Source organism: Pantherophis guttatus, chromosome 8 (assembly GCF_059756535.1).
Source record: "Pantherophis guttatus breed Tessera chromosome 8, ASM5975653v1, whole genome shotgun sequence".
In the NCBI taxonomy this organism is placed as follows: Eukaryota; Metazoa; Chordata; class Lepidosauria; order Squamata; family Colubridae; genus Pantherophis; species Pantherophis guttatus.
The window spans coordinates 51,731,062-51,754,830 of NC_142070.1; positions in this window are offsets into that span (position 1 = coordinate 51,731,062).

Genomic DNA, 23,769 nt, shown 5'->3' on the forward strand with positions numbered 1-23,769 from the left:
AAGATCTCCTTCTTTTTTTTATTTTTCGTATTACTATTATAGTCTTTTTTACTGTCTACTATAGCATTGTAATCCCCTACAAAGCAGATATTCTCGTGGCCTTGTTCTATGATTTTATTACGTAATTTCCTAAAGTATTCATGTTGGTTTTTGTTGGGGGCGTATATCACTACTAACAGTATTTGTTTTTGGTCTGTCTCTAATTCTACCATCAAAGTTCTACCTTCTTTGTCTGAGTATTTTAAATTTGATTTTATTCTCTCTTTTACATATATAGCGATTCCTCTTTTTTTCTTTTGTGTTAGTGATGTATATAGTCTTCCTAGTTTTGCATTTTCTAATAGCTTCTGAAAACCTTTTTTAATGTGTACCTCTTGGAGGCATATCACATCTGCTTCCAGTTTCTTTAATTTTGTGTAAATTTGTTTTCTTTTTTTTTGGTGAGTTTAAACCGTTTATGTTCACTGAGAAGAGCTTCAGTGCCTCTTCTATTTCTGCTGCAATTGTTTCTTAGTATTTCTTGTCTCTCTTTTTACTCTCCCTCTCGCTCCTTCTTTTTCTTCTCGCTCTCTTTCCTGTACTTTTCTTATCTCATTCTCCCTTTCTGTTTCTTCTGATTGATCTTCCTTTTGACTTTTGCTTTCCGATTCTTCTTTACTCTCTTGCTCTTCTTCCTGTGAGAGATAATTTTTGTAAAATTTTTGTGCCTTCTGTATCGAGTCTACCTTATACTTCCTATCTTGCCATGTAATAAGGATGCCTTCTGGGATTATCCATCTAAACATCACTTTATACTTGGTAAATTGTGTTGTGAGGAATTGTCGTCTTTGAGTCCGAAATTCTTCATGGAATTTGTTTCAAAATTATAATTTCTTTACCTCTATATGTTATTGTTTCATCTCTCGATTTCTTGTAGATTTCATCCCTGACTGCTTTTTTTGTGAATCTTATATGGACTTCTCTTGCCAGTTGATGCCTTCTCATATAGTTGTTGTGCACACGATAAATTTCGTCCATATATTTTTTCATCTCCATCTTATTTCTTTGTGTTAGTTCCGCCAATATTTCAGCCATTTTTTCACCCAGGTCCTCTTCTTTCTCCTCCACAACATTCTGAAATCATAACAAGTACGAGGCTTTCTCCATTTCGAGAAATGCAATTTAATCTGAGAGCTCTTTATTCAATTGTACTGATTTCTGTTCTACTGTTTCTACTTTAAGATCTATTTGATCTATTTTTGTTTCCATTTTCTTAATTCTTTGCTCATTCTCTAGCATTGCTTGTTGTATAGTTTCTGTCTTATCATTCATACTTTTGATGTCTTCTTTTACCTCTCATATCTCATTCTTGATTTCTTTGTGATGTTCCTTCGCCTCTTCGTGGTTGTCAGCCATTTTCTCTTGTGATTTCATCAGAGTTTCCTGTATCATCTGTAACATATTCTGCATTCTATTTACTGTCAACTCTGTTCTATCTTTTTCTTTCCCCAACATATTTTCTATTGACCTTTGATTTGATGGGGAGGCCATAGGTAGGGGGTTGGTAGTAGGTTTTTTCCCTGTTTTAGCTACAGTTGCCATGGATGACATTTTTAAAGTCCGGGTGAAATTTTTCCACAATATCATACAAACACAATATTCTATTTAAATGTATACTCTTTTTTCTGTATTACTCAATTGGTGTCTCCTCTTTCTCCTATAAGCCTCTCGATTAATCTCTTTCTTTCTTAGGAAGTTGATTTGTATTATTCTTTTTCACTTTTCATATACTTATTTAATATTTAAAGGAAATTATACCTATTCAATGGAAGAATTATAATAATATCTTTTCAAGAAAAACTTATAATAATATTCAATCTATATATTTTATGTCACGAGTATTTCCAGGATTGCTGTGGCTACTTGTCTACTCACAAACAGTATGGTTTTAATCAAGCCATCTCCTGTTTGCAATTACCTACAAGCCTTCCCCGCCCTAGTTAATTGCAGGTTAACTCCCCATATAAGCAAGGACCTTTTCGCTTGCTACTCGGGCCTAAACTCCGGTTTAGGCCTAAATGCACAGCTCCTGCAGGAAGCTCAGTGCAAATGCCGCAGATGGGAGAAGAATGCAGATAAGGACTCCAGACGCTGTTGCAGAGAAACTCCCACGGATGCTTGCCTTTTGCTGTTTTGTAGCACGCAAGCTATCATCGGGACTGCTGTTGCTGGACCTTCTTCCTCCCACAAGCTTCAAGCAATGTTTGGTGTTTGAACTGTTTTTACTTCAGGTGACTTTTACTGTGAAGTTTGTGCTGCCCCCCTCTTCTATTACCTCGATGATGTATCGACACCGAAGCTGCTTATCTTCATGTTAACTTTATTCTCTTGTGAACTGTTTCGGTATTGTGGAGAGGAATCTAGGGAGATAGCCTTGCTTCACATAACCAAGATAAGACTTTGTTTTTAATGTGCTTTTTTAAAGACATAGTGCTTTTTAAATGTTTTTAAAGTAAATTATATTTTTACACAAGACGCCTCTGTCAGATTTATTTCAGTCTCAGTGTGTTTGCTCATGAGGTGGTTCACGGTCCGGGGTACCCCTCAACCCCATTCCCTAACATTTTATCCTCTTAATCTCTATCAATAATTATCTTATTATTTATTCTATATTTATCTTATACCAGTAATACAGATATATAAATTACTTTAGTTCCTTCACCTCCAATCCAAACAATCCTTCTACAATTCATTTGTCCTTTAAGATTTTTTCAAATTTCCCCTCTTTCAATGTCAATAGACTGATTAATAAATTAAGACAGATTAATAGTTATTTCCCCCTTATCACACAATCAACAATTGTTTTAGAGTCTTTCCAAAGTTTCCTGTTTCTTTTATGTATCTTTCCTTTTAAGTCCGTATTGCATCAGTCTCTGTCTTCTCCACAGTACTCTCTCTGAGTCCTTCGGTTTTTATTCTCTGCTCAATACAATCTTCCTTTTTTATCCAAAGTTATAAATCCATAGCTATCCACCAAAATATCCGCCAAAATATCCATGAGTTTATTTGTATTTTCTATCCTTATTCCGCCCTTAGTCTGTCTTTTCCGCAGTCACTAGTCTTTATATTAGTTCTTATAGTTCTTGTAGTCTTATTTAAACCAGTATTTTTGAGTTTCTTGCACTATTTCCGCTGAATCCCCTTTGATGTCTCCTTTCCTTTTTGTGTCCTCTCCACTTTCCTTTTTATGATAAGCCCTTTGCTCCAGTCTCAGTTTCTCTCCGTTACTTTGTATCCACTTTATGGGATCTTCTTTTCTGTTGCACTAACCTCTCCGCCTGTCCCTCTCTCCGTCTTGTGCTTTTTTCTCTCCGTCGCCACCTTTCCTTCTTCTCCGCGACTCTCTCCTCTCGTGCTTCTGCTCAGCCGGATTCCGCCTTCCTTTTTTTAACTCTTTCATGATCACCATCTGATGCTGATTTCACTTTTCTGCTTCCTCACTGTGAGGCCACCATCGCTCAGTTCGCCTTGAAGATGAATTCTTTCCCCGCTGGATTTAAGGAGTTCGGTCTTGTCCTCCAGGACAATAGCAGGTCGTCCGAAATCTTCCGACCTTCCCTTTTTGTTTTCTGATCTCTCCAGAATCAGAAATGCCCTTAAAGGGCTCCTTATCGGGGATAAATTGGGATTTTTGGGAGCAACAGTTTGCACCTTCACCTACTTTGCTCTGACATCACAGACGGAACTCTCAGTAGATTACTTTAAATTACCCATTTCTTAGATCTATCACTTCCTAGTACCTTATCTAGACTGATTCTAAAGTCAAAGTATGTAATATATAAATATTTTCTTTTTCAGTTTAAAATGTAAATAGCCATGATGAATAGCAAGATTCAACAAGATTAAGACCTCATAAGAAAGTTTAACACTTTTCTTCCCACATTACCAGAAGTGATAACATCATTAAGCTACAACACCAAGCAAATAGATCTATCTCAGCTAGAGTACCATCTCTCATCCTCGCATCAATTCCCCAGTGTATATTAAAAACTCAAATTTCAAAGATGTCCTTAGTATTAAGAATGATGGTGCAGTTTTATATTTGAGGTAAAGACATTTCACAAGAAGGGAGCTCCTCCAGAAAATGTTCACCTCTGATCCCCCTGATCCCCCTGCCATTGTACCTCATATGGGGCAGGGATCTCATTGGTGGTCTCCATAGGATGTAGAGATTCTAAGTGGGATAAAAATAACCAAATTTCAAGCCAGGTAAACATATAATGGGGATCCAAGTCGTGCATCTTTCAGGTGCACCTGGAAACATTTTAATAGCTAAAAGAAGCTGGTAATCATTTCTTGAAACATATGTCCCTTGCAAAACTGGACAGTGTTATTTATTCAATTGCAAGAAAAGTGAAGTGCATTTTTATAGTTTATCTTGTACTTAAAAAAGGATAACCCTTTCATAGTTGAATCAATAAGTACTGAGAAGGGAAGTGTCAACTTTAGAAACTAATCCATGTACATTCTTTAAATAAACAGTAATACAAACTTAGATATGGTAATCTAGTGCTTGGTGTTCTCAGTTGCACCAAAGGTAACAAGGCTACATAAGTGAATCTGTTAACCACAGGAATGCAAACCTGGCCAAGTAGCATTAACAATTAGACTGGAAACTCAAAGACTTTTGCATAAATCTTCATTTAGTAGATACTAAATCTTAGAGAGATACTGTTAGAAGAAAGTTTGGGGTTTGAATCCAGACAGGATGTTTTTGAAGAACACGCAGGCCAAGTTGTATGGAACAGAGACAATGTTTATTTTGACAGTATAATATGCAGTACATCAAGCAAAAGATAGGCTATGAAATCAGAATGATGATCAGAATATATTTATAGTAATAATGGGCTATGATTGTGAGGTGTGTAAATGTGTTAATTCAGACTTTCTTGCCCTGAGCACCTGTGAAGTCTGGTGAGGAAAGTCATCTCTCACCCTGCAAGATATGCTGATCTTTTGTAAGTGTTTGTATGAGTATTGTTATTGGAAATTTGCATATCTTTGACGGGAGATGCTTCCTGATGGATTCACAGTATTGGCTGGCTTCTTGGGGCAATGCACTTTGTTAGTTTCATTGTATCTAGGATGAAAAGATTTCAAGCAGTTTTTATGACTTTGCATGTAGGTCAGGGAAGGTTTTGCCTATGGAATGGGTAGGGACGGGGTGAGCTAGGTGGTATATGGGTATTTTCTTCCAACAAAACTAAATGTATATGAATTAATTCAATCAGGAATATTAACCTCATCAGTCACATGGCCTATTGCATAACAAATAAGTATCTCCACCTCTCTTTAGACTTCTTTCTCTTTCACCTCTGGTATACTTCCGCCCAATAAACCAATGTGTGTTTCAGTGTAATTGTGTCTTTGTCTCTGGCTGAAACAAACTCTGGCTGAAAAATTCTCCTTCAAGCCATAAGGGCAGAGTTTCAAAAATTTCTGGGATTTGGGAGAGAGTTGTTTGCTGTTGTTTTCTTCTTAAGGACTATATTAAGTTTATTATGGGGCTTATGCTACAGTTTTCAACTCTTTTTAAATCTGAAAATAGTGAAAGACCATGCTGCTGATTTTTAGTGCTTGTGTTTGAATACTTTAAGGGCCATAAAAAAGCAATTTGGAGACCACATGCGGTTGTACTTGAGGGTTTTCTTTCCCTCCCAACTTGCTTATCAACCACATTACTTCTGTAACAATTTCAGCAACCTGGGCAATTTTCATGCACATTACAGTGTGATTTCCAGGGATTATTCGGCCTGGAAATGCTTGCCACTGAAAACAAGTTTAGACAAGTTCTAAATTGTTGTTTTAAGAGAAAAAAAAAACACTGTCTTTGTGATCTTGTATTTAGAGAGACAAATTATATTTTTAAAACTTTTTTTATACCACCACATTACTTGGAACATTAATGCAGCCTTTGGAGTAGAAGCATTTTAATCCACTCTAAGGGGACCAAAACTGGACAATACTTTGATAATAGAAAGCTTTTTGATAAATTATCAAGTGATGCCATGAAGCCTCTCACCTATTTAGAAGTTTCAGTTTTGCTTGAAGAGAGTTTTTCACTCAAGCCTTCAATGAAGCAAAGGGTTTTCTTAAAGATATGCACAGTTTATAAGGTGAAACCCAAGCTAGTATTCCTATAGCTTACAATTGTCTAATTCAGTTTTTATGGTCAGCTTTTACTCTAGCACATAAATATATTCCCCTAAATAGAAGCAGAAATTTCATATTCATCCAGTGTGGTTTGATCACCAATGTGATTTGGTCAAGAATGTCAGAATGCCAGATGATAGCTTGTTATTTGTTTCACAGATACAGAACTAGCCCTCTACACACTCTACACAGACATATTCTGGTACTATATTACTCCTTATCTTTCTGCCTGTCTGTCTCAGCCTTAACGAACACTAGGACCATTTTTGAACATACATAAATAAAATACCTGCCTTTCAAATAGAGTTCTATATGCTGCTGAATATGGCTCAGTCCCTCAATGGCATAAAGTGACAACTACTAAATTGTAGATTTAATTAAGCAGTTTAACCCTGGTACAACGCAGTCAAGAGTTATATGCTCCAACATGGACTAGTGGGCTCCAGCATGTTGCTTCTTTATTTCATTGACTGAAAAGCAATGATTTCCGAAGACTGGGACCTTGCCTTAATAATCCCCATTTATTAAAAAAGGGAATCAAAAGCATCTAACCATTTATAATCCAGCATCTTCCTCAGTCTCATCAGCAAGGTGTAGACTGAACAATTTTTTGTAAAACAACTTAGTTTTAGAACAGACTACTCCATTTTTGACTTTGCCTTGATTCTACAACATCTGGCATAACAGTGTACTTCCAAGCCACTTCACTCTATATAGACTTTAGAACAGCTTTTGACTTGATTCATAGGCCCTACTTGTATACAAATTACAAAACTTATCTATATATAAAAGGATCCTATTACCATCCATATACTTAAGTTAAATGTTGCTCTCAAAGTCACTATACCAGCAAGATTCCTGTTAATAAAAGAATCAGGCAAGGCTTATTCCTGCCCATGGTTGTTTAACTATTATATTAATGCATTAGCTGTTCACATGAATGACCTTTCTTATTACCCACCAAAATTAACAAAGCAGCATGCAGGTGAAACAGTGTTAGTTTCCCAGAATTTACTACAGGACCGAAGCAATGGTCTCTGTGAAACAATCCAAAATACATGTTTGAATTCTAAATAACCACCCTAGTGAGAAGATTAAATTGTTTTAGTATCTATGCATAGTTTTTTTTATGCCATTGATTTATGCAAAATTCACAGAGAATATGAAGCTCAAAATGCCCAAGAAGCTGTATCAGTATTGCAATCATTTTTCCATGGTAGAAAAACTTTATTCATTCCAGCTGTACTCCAAATTCATTTGGTATCCAGTTAGGCCCATATAATTCTTACAGTTTCTAAAAATAGTTCAGACCATATTTTTCAGTAACATATTTCAAGACTTTAGGGTTGCCAGGTGTCCACTATTTGAGCGGACAGTCCACTTTTTTCACATTATGTTCACTATTTTTTTTCACAAAATAGTGGACATTTTTTTTATTCAAAAGCTTTATGATGAAATGGTATGTAATCTAAAGCTGTACAGTTTAAGAGAATAAGGATAGGAGGATCACATTTTGTCTTTTTTTTCATAAGTTAGAATGAGACAAAGATCGAATGCTCATTGCAATAATCACATTTTATACAACAGCGCAAAAAATGCATTAAAGCAGTTATCTTTTGATATCGAAAATGTAGTGCTGAAGGTTTTTGCCGAATTTTTGAATTCTGCGAAGAAACGAGAAGAGTTGAAATCATTTTTTGAGTTTTGCGAGTCAGAATTCCATGAAGTTTTGCGCCATGTTCCAACACGTTGGTTAAGTTTGTTTAAAGCGGTCGAAAGACTTCTTTTAAACTGGATACCTCTAAAATTGTATTTTATTTCTCTTGGATCTGATGAGTGTCATAAGGTTATCTGGAACCTTATTTCGGATCAGGAAAATGAACTCGCAAAGGACGATGAACCAACAATTTCAGAATTGTATTTATATTTCACACACTTCTTCATGTCAATAATGCAAGACACCCTACTGAAGCTGGAAAGCAAGAAAATTCTTGCATGTGATCTTCACATTATTATGTGTAAGCTGCGTGATTCTTTGCAAAAAAAATACAATGAGCAGGTTTTTGGAATGAAAGTTTTATTTGCCTTATGTGAAAAACATTTGCCTGAGAATGCCGTGCAAAAGTTCAAGAAAGAAGCCATCAATGTGTATCAAAGAGCCATTGCGTACCTAGAAAAGTGGTATAATTTCACCGATTCAGTATATGAGACATTAAGTTGTTTCAATCTAATTGATCGCAATAATCCTCCAACTTTAGAAGAAATGACAAACATCTGGTTATTATCACCATGGCGAGAAGAACTTCCACCCAACACTCTCTTCGATGAAATTTCTGCCTTAGAAGAAGTTTATGTTCATCTACAGGGCGATTCATCCCTTGATAAGTGGACGTACTTTTTCAAGAAAGAGACAGCTCCGAGTTTACTGAAACTGTTCCAGTATTGTGCATCAATTCCGGTATCAAATGCAAACGTTGAACAAATTTTCAGCGTCATGGGAAATTTGTGGACCGACGAATGTAACCGACTGCTTGTACCATCAGTTCGAAGTGAACTTTGTATATTTTTTAATATTTTTCAATGTTGTACTGAAATTAAAGAATTATTCCTTAAACACAAAGAATTGATCAAAGCTGCACAGTCAAATAAAAAATACACACGACAGCAAAGTAAAATGTAATTTAATATTTTACATATTATTATAATATATTTGATGTTTTGAATTTTAAGTAAAGTTTTGAAGTGATTATTTTAATACATGTTAAAATGTTTGTAAGAAAATATATAATTTAATTGTACATTTTTTTAATTTTTTTACTACTTAACACACACACACACACACACACCCCGCTTGTCCGCTATTTTTTGGAAGCAGACCTGGCAACCCTACTAGAATGCAAAAAACAAACTAAACTACAAAAGACCAAAACTGTGAAGGAAGAAACTGATTTTACTTCAGACAATGAATATGTTTTTCAGTCCAAAAGTTGCACCTCATCTTTGCAGGCATAGTGTGTTCAGGAGCTATAAGTCACATGACAAATGACAAATTTTTCATTTATTCCCCTTGACTAGAGTAAAATAGAAAAAATTACCACAGCTAATGGGCAAATAATGGAATCAGAAGGAATAGGAGATTGTTTTATTTACTGTCCTATTTTCCAGAGTGTTATCAGAAGATATTTGTGAAAAATGTCCTGTATGTCCATGCTCTTAAAATAAATATTTTGTCAGTGAAGAAGCTCACAAAACAAGACAATGTAGTGAACTTCCAAGGGAATAGTTGTGCCATCACAAAAACGGATATCTAACTTTACCTTGGTAAAATTGCAGATGAACTATATCAGCTGAACTGCAATAAGGTGATTAATACTGCCAAGGAGGAAAAACATTCAAACTGCATTCACACATGGCACAGACAACTTGGGCACAGAAATCCTGATATAATAAAGAAATGAATTGAGAATGACTATGCAAGTGGAATAAAAATGAATCATTTGATCAAACAATGAACCAGTTGGAAAAATGACAAGAAAAGCCTTTCCAAAGCAGAATAACAGCAGAGCTTAAAAAACAAACACCTCTGGACTTAATTCATTCAGATCTTTGCAGTCCAGTGGAAAAATTAACTCCAGGGAAGAAGAGGTATTTTCTCACTTTTATAGATGATTACTCAAGGTATACTGCAGTATATCTGTTACACAACAAAAATGATGTCCCAGAGAAACGTGAACAGTATTTGGCTCAAGTAAGCAATACATTTGGCAAAATGGCAAGTGTCTTGCAAACAGACAATGGAACTGAATATATAACTGAATCTCCATAGACTTTTAACTGAATATATAAGTGAAAACACACAGGTGATTCTAAGAAAGCCTGGCATAATATTTCAAACTACTGTGCCATGCAACAGAATAAAATGGGTTGCAGAAAGAATGAGCCATACTCTATGTGAGAGTAGAAGAACTATACTGTTTGATGGAATATGCCAACCACATACTTGAGGGAAGCAGTTATGATTGCGTGTTATCTCCAAAACCAACTAACAAGAAAATCAACTGAGAATTGTATAAACTATGTTTATACAATTATATATATATACTGTATAAACTATGGAATAGAAAAGCTCTGAATTTAAGTCATCTCAAATTTTTTGGAAGCAAAGCCTATGTGCACATCCCAAAAGAAAAACATACAAAATGGGATACTTGCGCAAAGGGAAGTGTACTTGTGGGGTACAGGGAATCTCAAAAGGGATACAGAATTTTACACCAGGACACAAACAAGATAACCATCAGTAGAAGTGTAATTGTGATGAAACTTCAGTGTGTTCAAAATTTCATGAACTAACACAAACACTTCAAACTTTAAAGAAAGAAAACCCAAAATATATTCTAAGAAACCCCTCTCCATTTCTCCTCCTGCACATCCTTTTGTTCCAGTTGCCACAGTCTCGGGGCAGCTGCCACGGCTGCTGCATCCACCACCACCACCTCCTCTCGGCTGTCCAAGGAGTCCCTCTCTAACCCCCTGTCCCTACAGGACAGGGTAGGTCCACAGATCTGCCGGTGGCGGCTTGACAGACAGATGTTGGAACCCTGGAGGACCTTTTACATAAACTCCTTACCCATGCCTTATAGTTTTGTCCTGAGCGCTTTAATTTAGAATCACCAGCCAGTGAAACAATAGAGGAACATGCATTTGATGTGCTGGTTGTGCAGGTAAAAACGCTCGTGGTACTTGTGGTGCTGGAACACTGCCGTTGATATGTGACCAAATTCGGGATGAATTAGGACTGGAAAATGTTTGGAGAGTTGCACATCCAAGAGAGGTCCAATTTACGTATTTCTCCCCTAGACATAAGACATGGTCCAGGATAGATATGATTTGGGCTACTCCAGAAATATTAAGATTGGCTGTAGAAATAGAAATTGGACCAAATGAATGGGTGGACCACAATCAGGTGACAGTAAGTTGGAACAAAAGAAAGGAAGGAAGATGGACAATGAGGACAGATCTGGTAAAGGAGGAGGACTTTGTCACAGGATTGAAAAAAAAACTAAAGCTTTTTTACGAGGAAAATAGACGAGAGGATACCTCGCTACAAAATAACTAGGATACTATGAAAGCGGTTATAAGAGGATATTCAATAAAAATTTCAGCACATAAATGGAAATTAGAAAGAGAGAAGAGGGGCAAATTTTAGAAGAATTGGAAAAGGAAGAGAGGGCATTACAAGTAGACCCGAGAAATGAGAAGAGAAAAGAGAGAAAAGAGCTTCTTAAACATAAATTATCATTACTGGATCAAGAGGAATTGGCAAACAAACTTAAGCGGGGGATGCAACATTTTTTTGAACATGCTAATAAAGCAGGTAAATGGCTCTCGTATAGGTTAAGAAAAGAAACAGAAGCAAAGAGAATTGATGCCTTACAAGATGGTGAGGAAAATCTCGTGAGGAATGTGGAAGGAAAAAAGAGGGTGATTACAAAAGTTTTTGAGAAATTATATCAAAAAGAGAGAATACAGGAGATGCAAATAAGGGCATACCTTGAAAACTTAAAATTAGCTAAAACCCCACAAAATATGAAGGATATTCTTAATTCAGAGATTAGGGAAGGAGAAATTGAAACTGTTATTAAGAAGCAGAAATATGGCAAATCACTGGGACCCCAGTTGAATTATATAAAGAGATATACGATATACTATTGCCAAATATGAAAGACCTATTTAATGAAGTTCTAACTAAAGGTATAGTTCCCAGGTCATGGATGGAAGCTTACATCAAGTTGCTCCCAAGCCTGTTTCTGATTGAACACAGATTAAAAACTATAGGCCCATTTCCCTACTAAATTCGGACTACAAAATATTTACATCAATATTAGTGGAAATATTAAATGTTTTTTTAAACGAATACATCCACCAAGATCAAAATGGCTTTTTGCCATATAGATATTTACGAGACAACATTAGAACCATCATGGATACACTGGAATATTATGAAACATATACAGACAAAGAAATGGTTCTAATGTTCCTCGACGCGCAAAAGGTGTTTGATAGGGTTAATTGGGACTTAGGGAATTCCTAAGTTTCTTTAGGAAAATGGATCAGATAATTGGAAAATTCATATGGCAAGGGAAAAAGCCACGTATTAAAAGGAAAATGATGCAGGAGCATAAAACAAGGGGAGGCTTGGGACTCCCCAACTGGGAGCGGTACTATCAAGCTTCTTGCCTGGTTTGGGTAAAAGATTGGATAATACTGAAGAGTAAGCGTATATTAAAAATTGAAGGGTATAATTTACAGCAGGGGTGGCATTATTTTCTCTAGCCAATCAAAGCAGGACAGCAAAAATATTTTACAAATCACTATGTAAGGGGATGTCTGATTAAGGTATGGAATAAGATCAAAGGAATGATGTATAATAAGATTCCATATTGGTTTGTGACCCTTGAAGCGATATATACCCACCTCTATACAACTTGGATAAACCTGTGATATACAGGGAATTGTTGGACGGTGGGGGAAATCTTAGATCTAAAGCGGAACTACAAATACGGGGAATCAATTTGGTGGGCATATGCACAAATTCAAGCAAGATATCAAAAGATAAAGCCAATGGGGAGTTTTCACTTCACCACAAGAGTTCGATAAATCCTCCTGGAAGGTGATAAGAAATGTATCACTAAGGTATATAACCTCCTCCTGTCCCGATTTGTAGCTGAGGAAATAGTTAAAGATTCGATGATAGCGTGGGGGAGGAATTTCGGATATTCATTAGATCTGGAAAAATGGCAACAAATATGGAATAGAAATGCGAAAATGACGATGGCAGTGTCTTTCAAAGAAAATATATTTAAAATGTTATATAGATGGCATATACCACCAGCAAGAATCGCAAAGATGTTCCCTGGAACCTCAGCAGAATGTTGGAAATGTGGGTCAGCCAGGGGTACATTTTACCACCAATGGTGGACATGTCTACAAGCCCAAAATTATTGGAGTAAGATAAAAGTTTGGCTCATGGAGATTACAGGAATCAGCTTTCAACTGAGATCAGAGGTCTACTTGCTAGGAATAAACCCTGGGGGCATAAGGAAAGCAGACTGGTACCTTTTCATACACATTACCACTGCGGCTAGAATTGCATACGCGCAACTTTGGAAAGGGAAGGAAGTACCATCGGATCAGATGATTATCAACAAAATTTTGTGCAGAATGTGATAGATTAACATATATACTTAAAGATAGACAAGAATCAATTTTCAATCAAAGCTGGGATAAATGGTACCAATGGATAGAAGTAAAAATGTCATGAGGTAGATGTTAGGGAAGCATGTAGCATAGATATGTAAATAGCAAGCTAAATATAAATAAGGGAATATTAGATATAAGAAGATTAACAAATGCAAGATGCAATATGATAAACCTAATCAAAGCTGTAGTATGATGATATGTAATGTTACTTAGAAACTGTATATATATATGGGGGTTGAATCAACCTCAGTCGTATGTATGTGATTGTGTTTTGTTATAGTCTTTATTCTGTTTTTTGCTTCTAATTTATAATAAAATTAAAAAAAAAACTGAGGGAAATTCCACATCAGTGTAACATGAAGATAAGCAACAAAGTGACATGGAAATAGAAATTAATGCAGACTATCCAAATACTGTAAAAGAAGAAGTCAGGCAATAAGAGGCTTCAATCAGGAAATCCACCAGAAGCAATAAAGGCATCCCAGCCAAACATTTATCCTATGTTGCTCACATACTATTAAAACCAGAGCCAGATTCCTGGGATAAGATGCAAAGACTTGCAACCCATGAGAAACAAAAGTTGATCAGAGCTGCTGATGAAGAGATGACATATCTTACTAAACTGCAGACATGGACACTTTCAGTTCTAATCTGCACATTATTTTGGGGACATTGATCAAATCCTTGTAATAATTTTATAACTAAATAAATAAACTTACACTTGCATTCCTTGTTCAAATGTTAGACATCTACTGTTCGTTTATTTAAAGCAATACAACGTTAACCTTCATGTTTCAGTTTAAATATGCCATGAATATACGTATGTATACAAGCTTTTTTCATAGTAAAAATAAATTAAATGGTAATTTTTTGCTTCAGTTAATGTTTTGCAGGATCCTGTGAAAGGTGATTTTGCAAATTAAAATTTATTATGGAAAATAACAAAAATGTAAGAGTAATAAATTAATATTTACTTTCCTAAGAGAGTTTATTCAGCTCTTCCATGTTTATTAGAGAAAAATTGCATGAAATCATATAGATATTTACTTCTTGTTATGAACTGCAAAAGTAAAATATCAGCATGTTTGGATTTCTGGAAACATCAGGAATCAAGATTACTTATCAGTATGTAATAAAAAATAGAGTAAGTCTAAAAATTGCAGAATTTTAAAAATCTACACCCATTTCTTAATAACTCAGTAAGCAGAGGCTTACATGAAAGTTTAGTCATTTTCTCAGTAGAAGGGATAACTATACTCTTTTTTAAAAATGATTTCGGTAATAATGAGAGCAAAAATATATATTCATGTTATAAGCAATCCAACAAGCAAGCAACAAGACTCCTATAAATCCCTGAAGGCAACATAATACCAGCTGCTACAAGCAGATTTTCATGATTTCAGATCACTGCTTTATTGTTCAGCATCAGTTGAAAAGCTTTTCCCATAGCTGCATTAACTTGCTTTTCTCTAGTCCTTGAGTCAGCAGAAAAGTATGCTGACTTAAATTTTACAAATTGATGGTAAACTTTATTGTGCCATAATAATTAGGCCAGCCAAATTATGCTGTCATTACTACTTTGATGCAAGAAAAATTAAATAAAAGACATTGGTAAATTCCCCAGTCTTATTTCCTGAACTACTGTCATGGTGATGAGAAAAGCAATCTTCAGTTCCTGTTCTTATAGTGAGACAAGGATAGTTGAATGTAGGAGGATGTCTGTGATAGAGAATTTCTCTATCTGTCCATTATTTGAATGACAGGTTTAAGTGCAAGTCTAGGCTATAATAATAAGCTGTTATGGAATGTGTTCCTGAAGAAAGAGGAGAAGAAATCTCAGCAACACTGGGGTTTGCTAAGGTAGAGAGAATACATTCTAGAAAGAGGCCTAAATTAAGAAACAGCTGTTCTGGTCCAGCCTTAGCAGAAGCAAGAAACAGACTCCTTGTCACAAAAAACTCCTTTTTATTTACCTCTTGTAAATTAATTGCATTCACCCACCAAAAAGTCCAGGAAATAGTCCTCCAAGATTGAGATACAAGATTGAGAGGTGGATTTGAGTTACCAAATGGGGAATTATATTACCAGGCAGCAACTTTGACATGGTTGAAGGAATGGGTGGAATTAAGAAATATAACATTGGAAGGTTATTACTTGCAACTGGGATGGCATGCCTTTTTGTGGTATGGTAGAAATAAGATACACACAAATTTTCACAGACACTATGTAAGAAATGCATTGTTATTGGTTTGGGAGAAAGTAAGAAATAAATACTATGTGAAAATACCAACATGGTTATCGACTGTGGAAGCTTTAATACACCCAAATATTTTTAATTTTGGCAATATTGTTAGATATAAAGATTTACTAACAGACGAGGGAGAATTGAAAGGGAAACAGGAACTAGAAGGACAGGGGATTGAGTCAGACTGGTATGTGTATATGCAGATACAAACAAGATATGAGAAGGATGCTAAATTATATGGTTTCTATATGGAAAAGACTGAGTTGGATAAGATACTCATGGGAACAGATGATAATTTAATAAAAAAAATTATAACTTTTTGCTTAGTATTGAATTAGAGGAGGAGTGTTAGGAAATTGTTATTACCCAACAGGTTGGTCAGGCAATATATAAACCAATATTGTGTGTTTGTAGCTAAAAGTATTATTTAAGAACTGTGTTGCCTCATCATGCATCCTGATTGGCTGAGCTCTGTAGCCAATGTACTTAAGGAAAGCTGAATTATGGTTTGTGTGGACATTACACCATTTTACCTGCTGATATGCTGTAACTCTATATTTGATCTCTCTGCATGATCATGGCTTGATCATGGCTATTTATTGCTTTTCTAATATTTATTGACTGTTTTTATATTGAACTGTGCTCCTGAATGAAACTAAAGAACATCTGTTTTATTGTATTTTTCTACAACTGGTAGGAAAACTTTATATATGAAAATATCCCTGGACTGATCTTATCTCACTTTATATGTATATGACTTGGAATGTTTTTGGACTATGATTTTGCTTTTTCCCTAAAAGTAAAATATTATCAAAACCCAGTTTGTTTGTATGTGAACTGTTATTATCCACAATCATTTACGATCTTGTTCAGGAGGGGGGTGCTGACCTGGCGGGTATTATGGAGACCGGGTTGGGCTGGGAGGGGGGGTTCCCCTCATTGAAATGTGCCCGCCAGGCTTCTGCGCATTCCACCAGCCGAGGGCTCAAAGTACGGGCGGGGGGGGGGTGGCGGCTATTATTAAGGAAAGTCTCTGTCTGAGGGAGGCCACTGTACCACAGATAGCCGGATGTGAGTCCTTCCTTGTGAAGTGGGGCCTTGGAGTGCAGATGGGCTTGCTGATTGCATACCTGGCTCCCTGCCATGTAGCAGCAGCCCTGCCTGAGCTGCTCAATGTAGTAGCCCGGGTAGCGGTGGATATCCCCAGACTTACGGTCATGGGGGATTTCAACCTGCCATCTGTTGGTGAAACATCAGAGGCGGCTCGGGAGTTCATGGCCTCCATGACGGCCATAGACCTGACCCAGTTAATTCAAGGCCCCACTCACACGGGGGACACACACTCTAGATCTGATTTTGTCTCTGGTCAGTGGCTGAATGATCTAGAAATAGGGGATATAGACATCAAGCCCTTGTCATGGTCAGATCATTCACTCCTTTGGCTAGACTTTCGAGCAGCTACCCTCCACCGCAGGGAGATGGAACCGACCAGGTGGTTCCATCCCAGGCGCCTGATGGATCCGGATAGGTTCCTGACAGAGTTTGGGCCATTCCCTGAGGCTCTGGTTCACGACTCGACTGAAGAACTGGTGGCCGCCTGGGATAGGGTGGCCGCTGGAGTTTTGGACCGCATCGTGCCTTTGCGGCCTCTGACCTGGTGCCGATCTCAATTGGCTCCTTGGTTTTCCGAGGAGCTGACAGAGATGAAGTGCCGTAAAATATGCCTGGAGAGAGATTGGAGGGCCAGCCGCTGTGAATCTGACCGAACACTGGTGAGGTCTCATATTAAGATCTACCTAGTGGCGATAAAAGCGGCAAAGTTTAAATATCTTTCCACTCTTATTGCATCTGCAGAGAACCGCCCAGCAGACCTGTTTAGGGTGACCCGCTCCCTCCTTCATTTGGGAGCGAGGAAAGACCCCTTGCAGGGTAAGGCTGAGGATTTTGTGCAATTCCTGCATGACAAAGTCACTCAGATTCGGGAAGGCCTGGACTCCGATTGGGTAGATTCAGATGGGGTGACGGAGGTGGGTCTTGAGAGTGTTATCTGGGTGGGGTTTGACCTTGTGACTCCCGAGGATGTGGACAGGATTCTGGGTAGGCTTAGTGCTGCCACATGTTTATTGGACCCGTGTCCCTCCTGGTTGGTGCTGGCCTCCCGGACAGCCACACGAGGCTGGCTCCAGGGGATTATTAATGCTTCTTTGAGTGGGGGTTTCTTCCCTCCTTCCCTGAAAGAGGCGGTGGTGAGGCCCTTTCTCAAGAAGTCTTCCCTGGACCCGGCTGTATTAGTGAACTATCATCCAGTCTCCAACCTTCACTTCGTTGCGAAGGTTGTTGAGAGTGTGGTGGCGCGACAACTTCCCCAGTACCTGGATAAAGCTGTCTATCTGGATCCGTTCCAGTTGGGCTTCAGGCTGGGGTACAGCACGGAAACAGCATTGGTCGCATTGGTTGATGATCTCTGGAGGGCTCGGGACAGGGGTTGTTCCTCTGTCCTGGTCCTATTAGACCTCTCAGTGGCTTTTGATACCATCGATCATGGTATCATGCTGCGACGATTAGAGGGATTGGGAGTGGAGGGCACCGTGCTGTGGTGGTTCTCCTCCTTCCTCTCTGACCGTACACAGTTTGTGTTGACAGGGGGACAGAGGTCGACCTCGAGGTGCCTTGTTTGTGGGGTGCCACAAGGGTCGGTCCTCTCACCCCTTCTGTTCAACATTTATGTGAAGCCGCTGGGTGAGATCATCCGTGGTTTTGGGGTGAAGTTCCATCAGTATGCTGATGACACTCAGCTGTACATCTCCACCCCAGACCACCCCAATGATGCCCTTGATGTGATGTCCCGGTGCCTGGAGGCCATGTGGATCTGGATAGGGAGAAACAGACTCAGACTCAACCCTTCCAAGACCGAGTGGCTGTGGTTTCCGGCGTCCTGGTATAGCCAGCTGGCTCCATCGCTGACAATTGGGGGCGAGATCTTGGCCCCCTCAGAGAGGGCTCACAACTTGGGTGTTCTCCTGGATGCACAGCTGTCTTTAGAAGATCATATGACAGCTGTGGCCAGGGGAGCTTTTTATCAGGTTCGCCTGATCCACCAGTTGCGTCCCTTTCTGGACCAGAATGCCTTGTGCACGGTCACTCATGCCCTCGTCATGTCCTGCCTGGACGCTCTCTACATGAGGCTCCCCTTGAAGAGCACTCAGAGGCTCCAACTGGTCCAGAATGCGGCTGCGCGGGTGATTATGGGGGCGACCCATTGCACCCATGTGACACCTCTCCTGCGCGAGCTGCACTGGCTCCCAGTGGTCATCCGGGTGCGATTCAAGGTGTTGGTTACCACCTTTAAAACGCTCCATGGCTTAGGACCTGGGTATGTACGAGACCACCTTCTGCCACCGATAGCCTCCCACTGGCCAATACGGTCCTACAGAGAGGGACTCCTCAGGGTGCCATTGGCCAAACAATGTCAACTGGCGACACCCAGAGGGAGAGCTTTCTCTGTCAGGGCACCTGCCCTCTGGAATGAACTGCCCCCAGAGATTTACATGATCCCCGACCTACATACCTTTTGCCATGCCCTTAAGTCTCTCTTGTTCCAAAAGGCTGGGCTGGCCTAGAAACTGAATTTTAATTTTCTTGGGTGTTTGTAGTTTTTAATATAAGGGCCGAATTTTTAATATATTTTAAAATGTTTTTTAAATTTTGTGGGTATATGTTGTTTTTATATGGCTGTACACTGCCCTGAGTCCTTTGGGAGAAGGGCAATATAAAATTTTAATAAATACAAATACAAATACAATCATTCTCAGTTGCTTTCGTGTGTAAACTCAAAGGGTAATCTGCTCAATAACCCACAACATCGGTTGTGAGCCAAGAATATCCTTAACAAGGAGCAAGTAAAAGAAACAATGATAGCTTGGGGAAGAAACTTTGGATATTCAATTGATTTGGAAAAATGGCAACAAATATGGGAAAGGAATTATAAATTAACGATGTCCACTGCATATAAGGAAAATCAATATAAAATGTTTTATATTTTTTTTAATTTTTTTTATTATTAAAATATAAACACAGATATAAAGACAATACAATACAAAGACAAACAAAAAACCCACCACCTACAAACCCACCTAACATTTTACATTTACGCTTTTGTCATCAACAGAATATATGTCATTGAGCTTATATAGTTTAATAAAGAGTAATTATTAAATGTCTAATTCCAATGTTATAACTTTTCACTACAAATTTACATTTCTTATGGGTTCATCTCCTTGTGAAAGTCTTTACCCTAATTTCTGTCCTCTACATTTTTGCTGATTTTCCTTTCCAGCCATTGATACCATTGGTGCCATACAAGATAGTATTCGCTTTCTTCCTTTTCCTGGAGTTCCAGCGTCAATCTGTCCATTTCAGCACACTCTGTTATCTTTGCAACGATTTTGTCTTTGGATGGGAGTTGGTCTGATTTCCAGTTTTGCGCGAACAGTAGTCTTGCTGCTGTCAAGATATGTATGATGAGATATTTTGTTTCCTTAAGATGTTGTGCCGTTATCATGCCAAATAGAAAAAATTCTGGACTGTTTTCTATTTGGATGTTCGTTATTTCTTCGATAATATTTTTTTATATCTTGCCAATAGTGTTGGGCTTTCCTACATTTCCACCAAGTGTGATAATATGTCCCCTTTTTTGATTTACATTTCCAACACAACGCCGAAGTGTTTGGGTGTATTTTGGCAAGTCGGGCTGGTGGTAAGTGCCATCTATAAAACATCTTAATGAGGTTCTCCTTGTAAGATGTGGCTCTTGTCATTTTTATGTTCTGCTTCCATAATTTCTCCCAGTCTGCCAATTGAATATTATGTCCTATGTCCCTGGCCCACATTGTCATATTATGTTTAACTGTTTCTTCTATTAATTTGTCTCTCAAAAGGTAGTTATATGTTTTAGTAATCATTTTCTGGTCTGCTCCTAATAAAATTCTGTCCAGTTCGTTCAGATCTTTTGCAATTCCATATTTGATTTTATCCGCATTGTATCTTGAGTGTATTTGAGTGTAGTGCCACCAATCAATATTTATATCGCCATTTTGGAGTTGATGTCTTGGAGTGAGTTCTCCTTCATGATTCAGTAAATCTTGGTATCTCATCATCTTTCCGATTTCAAGGGTATTTGGAAATATCAATGTCTCCATCGGGGACCACCATTTTGGTATTTTAGTATAATAAGTTTTCTTAATTCCCTGCCAAATCTTGAAGAGTGAGGCCCGAATTATGTGTCTTTGGAAGTACATGTGTTGTTTGTCTGGTCCATCCCATAGGAACGCATGCCATCCTCGTATGAGATCAAAGCCTTCTAGATATAACATTCTTTTGTCATCTAATCTCATCCATTCTTTAATCCAGGTCAATCCGGCTGCTTTATAATATAGCTCCCAGTCTGGTACTGCAAGGCCTCCTCTGTCTCGTGTGTCTTGTAGTGCTTTAATCTTAATTCTGGCCTTCTTTCCCTGCCATATATAGGTCATTGTAATTTTGTTGAGATTTTTGAAGAAGTCCCTTCCTGGATGTAATGGTACTACCTGGTATAGATATAGTACCCTCGGTAATATATTCATTTTAATTGAACTGATTCTGCCCATCAATGACAATTGTAGCCTGTTCCAGATTTCCAGGTCTTTTTTAATTTCTTTTAGTAATTTCGTGTAATTGTCTTCTTTGATCGTGGTTGCTTTCGCCGTCAGCCAAATACCTAAATATTTTATCTTCTTTACTAATTGGATTCCTAATTCTTCTTCTAATTCCGATCTCTGAGTCTGGGTCATATTTTTCGTCATTAGTTTTGTTTTTTGTTTGTTTATTTTGAGGCCCGCGACTTCCCCGTATTGTTCTATCATCGACATCAGTCTGGGTCCAGATCGTCTTGGGTTTTCCAAGTCGAAAATTACGTCGTCTGCAAAGGCGAGCAATTTGTACTCCTCTCCCCGGATCTTGAGTCCTTTGATTTCTTCCTCATTCCTTATTTCATTTAATAATACCTCCAATGCTATTATAAATATTAGCGGTGACATGGGACATCCTTGTCGTACTCCTTTCTGAATATCAAAAATTTGTGTCATGTCACCGTTTATTGAGATTTTTGCTGTTTGTTGGGAATAAATTTTTTTAATCAGATTATGAAATTTCTCTCCACAGTTCATTAGTTCAAGTTGTTTTGTGAAAAAAGACCAATTCAAATTGTCGAAGGCCTTCTGGGCATCAAGGGAGATTATGGCCATTTCTCTGTCTATCTTCTGATCATAGTATTCCAGAATATTTATAATCATTCTCAAATTATTCTTTATTTGTCTTTTAGGTATGAAACTGTTTTGGTCTGGACGTATATAGTTATGTATTATTGCTTTGAGTCTCTGAGCTAGTATTGACATGAATAGCTTATAGTCCACGTTGAGTAATGAAATTGGTCTGTAATTTTTAATTTGCGTCGGATCTGAGTCTTCTTTTTTTTTTTTATTGCAAAAGTTTTACAATTACATTTTCACCCCTTTTTCCCCCCCACCCCCCCCAAACTTCCCAACCTCCCTAACCCTCCCTAACCCTCCCCTCCCCCAGACTTCCCTATAATATACTCATAACTCGTAAAAAAAAACCCCTTAATATGACACTTATGTATAAACTTGAACCCCTCCCTCCCCTGTATGATTTTTCTTTTTACCTCATTACATTAAAATATTTCTAAAACATTATTTTCAAGTAAAGGCTATTTGATACTTTCTAGTTTGATATTTGTTCTGAACATATTCTATCCATCTTTTCCATTCCCATTCATAAGTCTCTTGTGAACAATCTTTTAAGTATGCTGAAATCTTCGCCATCTCTGCAAAACTGGCCATCTTCAAAGTCCATTCCTCAATAGTGGGCAAAGCTTCATTTTTCCAGTATTTACCTATCAACAATTTTGCTGCTGTTATCATATACAGTATCAGTTTTGTTTCACCCAATAAAAACAATTATGGAGAGAATTGAATTTTTTTCTTCAACACATTCTTCATGACCCACCAAATTTTTATCCAAAAAGCCTTAACTTTCCTACAGGTCCACCAAACATGATAATACGTAGCATCCAAACATTCACATCTCCAACATTTTGGCTGAACATTAGGGTACATACATGACAACTTTTTGGGATCTAAATGCCATCTATAAAACATTTTATAAAAATTTTCCCTCAGGTTCTGCGACTGTGTAAATTTGACATTCTGAACCCAAATTTTTTCCCATGTTTCCAACATCACTGGTTCTTCAAAATTTTGTGCCCACTTAATCATACAATCTTTAACTAATTCAGTTTCTGAATCCCTTTCTAGCAGAACATTATAAAGCCTTTTAATATGCATTGGGCCTTTCTCTTTTATATGTCTAACCAATTCTTCCTCATGCAACATAATACCAGTTTTTTGGTCCTCTTTCCATCTCAATTGTAATTGATTATATTGTAACCAAGTTAAATTAATCCCTTCGTCCAACAGTGTCTGCAATGTCTTCAGCTGCCATCTGCCCGCATCTGTAAAAAGAACCTTTTTGTATAAAAACCCCCCGAGTGACATTATATTTATATTCCACAAAGTATGACCAAGATCCAGCCATAGCGGTATTTTATAATCTCATTTGAGTTGGTGCTTCTTCCAAACTCTCATCAAAGAGTCTCTAAGTATATGACTTTTAAATACTTTATCAACTTTGTCATCATAAAATAAGTAAGCATGCCATCCAAATTCAAGATCAAAACTTTCTGCATTCAATATTCCAGCCTTTTTACTTCCAAACCAATCACTTGTTAAAGTTAAAGCTGCTGCATCATAATATAGCTGTAGGTTTGGAAGTTTAAGACCTCCTCTTTCTGGAACATCTTGCATAATTTTCAATTTCACTCTCGGCTTCTTCTCGTTCCAGACGAACTTATTCACTCCAGTTTGCCAAACTTTCAATTGTTTATCACTTTTAAGCACCGGAATCATTTGAAACAAAAAAAGAAATCTTGGCAAAATGTTCATCTTAACTGCTGCTAT